The 8687-nt window shown below is 44.9% G+C and overlaps 1 long non-coding RNA gene across 1 annotated transcript; it reads right to left on the bottom strand.

Annotated features, from left to right (window-relative positions):
* Nucleotides 1-675: 675 nt before the first annotated feature.
* LOC309330145 lies at nucleotides 676-6914 on the bottom strand. Its single transcript, XR_014151309.1, has 2 exons — nucleotides 6859-6914; nucleotides 676-1781 (listed from the first exon to the last, which is right to left on the bottom strand). It is a non-coding gene; the product is annotated as an uncharacterized lncRNA (long non-coding RNA).
* Between the last annotated feature and the right edge of the window lie 1773 nt (nucleotides 6915-8687).

Raw genomic sequence — 8687 nt, 5'->3', positions numbered from 1 at the left:
TAACTCTAGGCAGTCTCCCCCCATTTTCTTAATTTGGAGTCCCCCAAAATAGGGGAGTCTTATACAAGGGGGCCTGTTATACACGTAAAAATACGGTATATCAAATTTTGTTTCTCTCATTGTCTCATTCTATTAATCTTAAGTTCAGTTCTCCACACTTCCACATCAAATTGTGATTAATCAAGTTACTTACTTTAAAAACCATTCCTGAAAATCCATCAACATCTGCTTGCACATTTTCCTTAATTTTCCTCATAATTTCCCCTATTTCCCCCCATATTAGGCAGTTTTGCCAAATATGAACATCTTTACCAAGCAATTTTCCATTAATATATTTTATTTTTCCATGTTATTTTCACTGATGGGTGCATTTTTTTATGCACGCCTGACCACAGTGCATGCATTTAATGTACCCCTTATTTGGCTAGAGGGCTGCATTGCAAAATTCAGAGAATTTTGGATGATCGATGTATCTTTATTCAAATATTGTTTCAGCAAGTATGAATCTGATAGGTCCATATTTAAATGCAAAATGAATCAGATTTCTACCACATCCCTAATTGCACAGGTTGTACAGCAAAAGGGGTGTCCGATTAATGGCTGGCTAAAGTTTCATTTTGTTTGCAAAACGAGGACGACAATTACAATGTAGAATCAAAATCCAGCAGCCAGATGTTTTGAATGCAACAAAAGGTTTAATTCAAGAAAAAAGAAGAAAGAAAGAGCAGAAGCAATTTGGACACTGGTCATTTTTCCTTCCAAGCAAGACAAGGTGCAGAATACAAACATGAACAAATGGAATTCAGTTCATTCAGAGATTTAAAATAGGTTTATGAAATTGGGTTGAAATCTATTTTAGCGGAAAGGGGAGCCTTAAGATGTGCAAAATCATCTAGAAGTCCCTTTCCCTGGGGAATTCTGGGAAATGTGTTTTGATGAAAGGTGACTTGAGATATGGATCCTTAAGGGAGAATCATCAGAGTGCCCACCAATTTCCAGGATATTATAGAGGGTGAAGGGGAGGTGATGTCATCAGTATAAAATAGATGCATGTTTGTCCCTTTTATAAAATATGGCCTTAGCCTAAATGGGGATGTTGGTAGAATTAGTGTAGAAGCATCAAATTTTGAGCTAAAAGGAAGAATATCAAACACTGCTATAGGCTGGATTCCTAGCATAGCTGATCTTCGCTTATTCCTGTTTAATTCAGATGGACACCTCAGCCTTTGGGAGAAATGGAAAGTTATGCCAGTAATTCCATGGGTCTTGCAGCTGTAAATTCCTGGGTCATATGGCAAGTTCCTCTCAATTTAACAGGGGTATCCGCAGATGCTAGCACGACGCCCAAGGTGACCTTTATTCCTCAGGTAGCCCCGTCTTCCCAGGCCATAGCCCCAGTCACCATAACCGCAGTGGTCAACTGCACACGGTGTGTTGCCTCCCACATAAACAGGCTCGCAGCTTGCTGACAGAATTGGCCCTGGGAGGGTCACCACACTTGCAGGTGGCTGAATCACAACTTCGGCTGGTGGGATCTGGTTGATACAAGAAGGCCTGACCCCAGCCAGAGTGCCCAGGCTGCCGGATGATTCAACAGCACCATAGCCACGACCTCCGTAGCCCCAGCCGAGACCTCTATGTCCCCAGCCGCCATAGCCGAGACCTCCGTATCCACAGCCAAGACTTCCTGCTGATCCAAAGCCAACGGTGGGGGTGGAGGCACAGGATGGGACAGCGCACGATGGACCACAGTCAGCCATGGTGTAGTTACGAAGGTGAAACTGGAAGAAAACATATGATTGACAGTGATGAGTTTGCATAACATTACTCACATCGTACTAGAGGAGGGATGGACACTTTCTTCCTTGAGATGTTGCCTTGTCAAATCCTAGAGATGGGTGGATGATTTCCCCTCCTATATTGCTGTTCCTAGGAAGCTGCCTATTACAGATGCTGACAATTACCTTCTTGTGTATCCATTTAAATGCACTACAGTTGGTTGGTTGTCGAACTTAATTCATTCCAGGAGTCCGTTCAACTCCCAGAACCGTCCGAAAACCAAGGCGCGACTTCTAATTGGCTGCAGTAGCTTCCTGAACTCAATCGGAAGCCGCGTCGGAAGTTCGGCTTCCAAAAAACATTCGCAAACCGGAACACTTACTTCTGGGTTTGCGGCATTTGGGAGCCAATTTGTTTTGGAGACAAGCTGTTTGAAAACTAAGGTACCACTGTGTACATTTAAAGCATTATCTCTCTCTCTATATATATATCTGAAGAAGTGTGCATGCACACGAAAGCTCATACCAAGAACTGACTTAGTTGGTCTTTAAGGTGCTACTGGAAGGAATTTGTTTTGTTTTGACTATGGCAGACCAACACGGCTACCTATCTGTAACTGGATCTATATATATATATATATATATATATATATATATATATATATATATATATTAGTTTTTTAACATATCATTTTCAACAGTAATTAAACATACTTTTGCATCTTATACAACCTTTTTGACTTTCATCAATCACCTCTGAAAATTTTCCAATCTAATCACTTAATATACATTTCTTACTTCACTGTTACATTTAAATCTCATAACTGCTATCTCTATTCTTTTCCTACTTTGCAATGTTTCACATATTCCCCTTACAAAACTTCTTGTAGTCCTACTAGCGTAATTTGTTGATTACAGTTGCTCTTCAAATAGTTTGTATATTTCTTCCAATCTTCTGTGAATCTCTGGTCCCGCAGTTTCCGAGTCCTTCCTGTCATTTTATCTAATTCTGCGTAGTCCATTAATTTTGTCTGCCATTCTTCTTTCATCTGAATTTCTTCTTGCACATTTAAAGCATTATCATACCATTTCAAATGATGATGCCTCCCCCGCCCCTCGCACAGCCCCAATCCTGGCAGCTGTAGTTTGTAATGGGTGCTGAGAACTGCTAGGAGGTTCCTATTGTAGTTCTGTGAGACAAATAGGAATCTCCTAACCACTCTCAGCTCCCTTGATGAACTAAAGCTCCCAGGATTTGATACTGCTTTCAATGTACCGTATTTTTCGCTCTATAACACGCACCCGACCATAACACACACGTAGTTTTTAGAGGAGGAAAACAAGAAAAAAAATATTCTAAACAAAACAGTGGATGTATGATTTTTGTGGTTCATGCTGTGGCCACAGACATGTGATCTGAAGGTGAGTTTGGAGTAGCCCAATGCAAAAATCCTGAGGATCCATGCTTTGTAACCATGTTTTTGCACCACTGCGGCCCCAGGCAACAGTGGGTGCGTGATTTTTTGGTGCAAGATGTAGCCATGGACATGCTATGTGATCTGATGGTGAATTTGGGGTGACCCAGTGCAAAAATCCTGAGGATCCATGTGGATCCGTGCTTTGTAACCATGTTTTAAGTGGGGAGGGAAGGAAAAGCACTCAAGGGACAAGGAGCACGTGTGGGGTGTGTGGAGAAGGATGCTGCTAATAACGCAGAGGAGGGGTTTAAGGGGAGAAGGCTCCTCTCCTTTCCCACTTCGCTCCTTTAAAGCAAGCAGGCTCTGCTTTTCTCCCTCCTCCCCGCTCATCCCGGCTTAGCGAGCTGAAAAACTTTGCTGCTATGTAGCGAGCTGAGTGGGGAGGAGAGAGGACAGAGAGCTTGCTTGCTTTAACCAGACAGGAGCCGCTTACACTCGTGTAAGTGGCTCCTCTCCTCTCCCGCTTTGCTCCTTTAAAGAAGCAGGCTCTCTGTCCCTCTCTCCTCCCCACTCAGCGGCTCTTCTCCCGCTTTGCTGTTTCAAAGCCAGCCACGGAGGAGGGAAGGAAGGGGAACCATGGATCCTCTGCTCACGACTGCAGCAGATCCCCCCCGCCACCCGTAGGCATTCCCTCCATAACATGCACAGACATTTCCCCTTACTTTCTGGGAGAAAAAAAGTGAGTGTTACGGTGCAAAAAATACGGTACAGTGGTGCCTCGCAAGACGAAAAGAATCCGTTCCGCGATTCTCTTCGTCTAGCGGTTTTTTCGTCTTGCGAAGCAAGCCCATTGACGTCTTAGCGGATTAGCGCTATTAGTGGCTTAGCGGCTTTTAGTGGCTTTTAGCGGCTTATCGGCTTAGTGGATAAGCAGATAAGCGGCTTAGCGGCTTAGAAAAAGGTGGGGGGGAAGGGTAGGGAAGTCGGAAAAACTCACAAGACATTTTCATCTTGCAAAGCAAGCCCATAGGAAATTTGTTTTGCGAAGCACCTCCAAAACGGAAAACCCTTTCGTCTAGCGGGTTTTTCGTCTTGCGAGGCATTCGTCTTGCGGGGCACCACTGTATATTGCATGAGGCGCCTGAGTCAGACCATTGGTACTTTGTTGATACTTACAAGTAGCGGCTCACCTGCATTTCAGACAGGTGAGATTCCCAGAGCTAACTGGTGATGCTGGGTGGAATTCAACTCAATTAGAGTAGAACCATTGAAATGATTGGACTATTGGAATGAATGTGCCTAGTCATGTGAGTTCATCTCCATTGCTCTGCTCTGTGTAGGACTTTCATTGTGGCCTTCATCCCACTCCCTGCCATCCACACGAATTACAGTCTAACTATGCAACATTCTAAAATAGTCCAGAAACTAGTCCTAAAACTATGGCAAATGTCACATTCTTCAATTCTGGACTATTTTAGAATGTTGCATAGTTAGACCATGCTTGGTGGCATGTCCCATCTCCACATTCTCTGGGAACAGAGGCAGTTTTAGGGTAGCAATACCAGTTCAGCCACACTATGCACTCACCCACTTTGCCCTTCCCTGACATCACAGCAGCTCAGCGATTGAGAGCAAGATTGGTGGGATTACCCACTTGTGCCAAGCCTACCTGCTGTGAGATCAAAAAGCAGATAGCCAATTACTGCAAAGTGATAATCATTACCCTTGCTTGCTATGTGTACGTAGTTGTTGAGCAAATAATAAATAATAAATAATAATACCTGAGGCTTCTTGGGACCAATTCCCAGGGCAACGGAGAGTGGGTAAAGGCTGGGAACACAGCAAACACCCATGAGATGGTTCTACCAAGCTTGTAATTTCTCACAGGTTTTTGAGCAGACCACATCAAAAGGCTTATGAGAACTGGTTTGGTAAACACTGACTGCCTGGGTTGAGAAATAAAGGCTTGGGATTTCTGGCAAGAGAGCCACAGAAATACTTTGCCCATAGGCTCTAAATCTAATCAGCATCCCAAATGATTTAGAGAGTTTCTTGAATTGAACTTGAGTCATCTCCTTCCATGCTCCATTTACAGGGATGGGGGAGCAGGCTCTCACTCCAGGCCAAACCTCTTACCCTCTGGACCCTACTGGACTTCTTTTACCTGGCTGGTAAAGCTCTCACCATACTTCTCACCTGCCCAGGTGGAGTGCAGAGAGGGCTGTGTGTCTATGTAGGAACCTTTCACATGTGGAATGTAGCTGGAATGAGGTCTACTGTGAAGAGGTAAGAGTCCACATCTGTTGCTCCACCCACTATTGCCTCTGGACCCAATCATGTCCCTCCTGCCACCAGCATGTATCTCATCCACAAAGGGATGTCCGTAACGGAATACACCCACTTTCAAATTATGCTTTGAAGACATTTCCTCTGCTTTCATTAACTTTATATCCATGAAACCTCATCAGTCTCATGAATTAATCTGCAATTCTTACTTAGTAATAGTAAAGGCAAAGGGACCCCTGACCAAGTCCCCGTGGGGTGACTTCTTGTCACCCCCGCAGACACGGAACCCTGGGTGCGCCGCCCCCCCATCCCCCATTGCGGCGCCACTGATCCTACCTAGTGATGCTGGGTGTTTGCAATGTGCCTTAAAAATAATAAGATTCCAGTCCTCATGGTTCTGAATGAAGAAGCAATGGCACCACCCTGCAGATGGGACCCAGATGAATGCACCCAAAGCTTCCTGAATAATAATAAAAAGCTTGCCTTTTCTTCTTTCCCAGTTTCTGCTCATTTGGATATTGAATTCAATGGTTTCAGTGATCAATCCTGAGAAAGTGCTAGAGCATTGCAGGGGGGTGGATTAGATCACCCTCGTTGTTCCTTCCAACACTACAGTTCTTTCATTCTCTGATTCAACCCCCAACCTCTCTTGTTAGAGTTTGGAGGGACTCCTGCCTAAAAGCTTGGAGGGTTATTGCCAATCAGCATAGACAATAATGAGTTACCTAGGGTGGGACTCACTAAATACTGAGGCTGACTAAATGTATGGCAGCTTACTACTACTACTACTACTACTACTAATAATAATAATAATAATAATAATTGCATCTGTCCTTAGCATTATTGTTAAGGACAGATTGATCTAGCTAAGCTTAAAGATTTAAAAAGGGAAATGACTCCACAAAGAACTTATTTCAATAACCAAAACTATAAAATGCACTTGAAGACAGACATGTATGCCATTTCCCCACCAAATGCCTCCATAAGTTTCAAATCTCTGTCACTCTCTCGGTCTTGACCTCATCCTCTAATATCTCATTTACTAGGGGGTTTCAATTCCAAGAAGTATGTAACATTCACACACCCTCAAAATAAATAAACAAATAAAGGAACCTGCTTTGAAAATAATTACTAAGAATGTGGGGAGTTACGTTGACCAGAGATGGGGGAACTGGTGGCCCTCCAGATGTTGTTGGACTCTACTACCTATCAGCCCCCACTAATACAGCCAAGAGTCAATAATAAAAAGAGTTATAGAGCAACAACATCTGGGGAGACGCAGAATTCCCTATCCTTCGCATTGTCTTTTGTCGAAACTCTTCTGTAAGTGAAACCTCTCTGCCTGGAATGACAGATCTTTCTCAAGGTTGACTTACCCAGTTCTCTGGAGAACAGAAGACTGATGCAATGTCAAGTTGTGCTTTTGGTGGACTTCTGAACATTTTTATACCATTCTTGTCACCCATCCCAGGTGGTAAAGAACCTCCTTGTAGCGCCGCAGGGTTTAATTACCTACCCCAACTCAAGAAGCAGGAAACAATTGAACCCCCAAATTATTTTAATAAACTTAACATGCTAAAGCAAATACTTCCTGTATCATGTTCACCACTTGAAAATAACCACTGCAGCCCAGCCTTTTAATGCTCCATTGCTCATTTTTTCTCTTCCCAGAACAGCAATTTGTCTAATGGGCGCTCCTTTTGTTCTGAAATGGCAACATGCTGTCCAGGAATAGGTTGCTGATCTTAGCTGGAAAACCTGGAGAAATTTCCCATGAGAAACTAGGCAATTCACACTTTGCAGAATTGGGTTTCGGCCTTTGGGAGGGGTGAATGTACTTCACTATGGCCCAGGGGAAAGAGACTCAAATTGCTCTCTTTGTCAAGAAGAGGTCTCCAAGCCACATGGGGCTTTAATCCCCCCCCCCCCGATAAATATGAAAAGCATAACATCAAATGCAACATGCATAACAAAACTTGACTCTGAACATGTCCCTGGTGCTACAGAGGGGGGAAAGGGGGGACGGACGGACCTGAAGCAACACAAAAGGACACAAAACTAGAAGGACACAAAACTAGAAACAGAAATCTGGAGGACTAAATGGAGTAATTTATAAATTTGCAAGTGTTTAGATACAGTGGTACCTCAGTCTACGAACAGTCCTGTTAACGAACTATTCGAGCAACGAACTCCGCGAAACCAGAAGTAGGTGTTCGGGTTAGCAAACTTTGCATTGGAAGCCAAACAGTGGAAGGGCACCAGCAGCGGGAGGCCTCAGTAGGGAATGCGCACCTCGGTTAAAGAATGGATTTGGTTTAAGAATGGACTTCAGGAACAGACAGGTCCATCTAACCCATAGAGGCTAGTGGTGCGGGGCGCCAAGTTCTGGAGGGCGCCTGGCAAGAACACCGAACGAGCGGGCTGAGTGAGCGAGGGTGCGTGCACTTCTCCTGCTGAGTGTCGGCTCGGTTTTTTTTCCTTTTAGCCTGCAGACGCTGAATTCTGCAGGCCCACTCGTTCGGTGTGCTGCCTGCCATGGCCACCGTGGCACGAAGTGGCCAGCTGAGCTGGGAGGTGCCACATCCAGCCTCCACCTCTTCTCCACTGGAGGAGCCACCCTCCAGCCGCTGTCCGCCTCCTCCAGCCCTAAAAAAAGGTCGACAGCTCTGGGAAGGAGGGGGGCACCGGAAGGATCTTTGCACCATGACTCTGAGTATGCTTAAGACGGCCCTGGGAACAGATTAAGTTCGTAAACCGAGGTAAAGGTAAAGGGACCCCTGACCATTAGGTCCAGTTGTGACCGACTCTGGGGTTGCAGTGCTCATCTCGCTTTATTGGCTGAGGGAGCCGGCGTACAGCTGGTCATGTGGCCAGCATGACTAAGCCACTTCTGGCGAACCAGAGCAGCACACGGAAACACCATTTACCTTCCCGCCAGAGCGGTACCTATTTATCTACTTGCACTTTGACGTGCTTTCGAACTGCTAGGTTGGCAGGAGCAGGGACCGAGCAACGGGAGCTCACCCCATCATGGGGATTTCAACCGCCAAGCTTCTGATCGGCAAGTCCTAGGCTCTGTGGTTTAACCCACAGCGCCACCCGCGACCCTTGTAAACCGAGGTACCACTGTATAATACCAGTCCATAATGGACAATGAAGATCTGGACTGCTCCCTGTTGCCACAAAATAAATTCAGCACAGGTAA

The sequence above is a fragment of the Podarcis erhardii genome (assembly GCF_964252035.2).
Source record: "Podarcis erhardii genome assembly, chromosome: 15".
Lineage (NCBI taxonomy): Eukaryota > Metazoa > Chordata > Lepidosauria > Squamata > Lacertidae > Podarcis > Podarcis erhardii.
The sequence above is the reverse complement of the archived record's forward strand: the minus strand, read 5'-3'. Positions and strand labels throughout refer to the sequence as shown.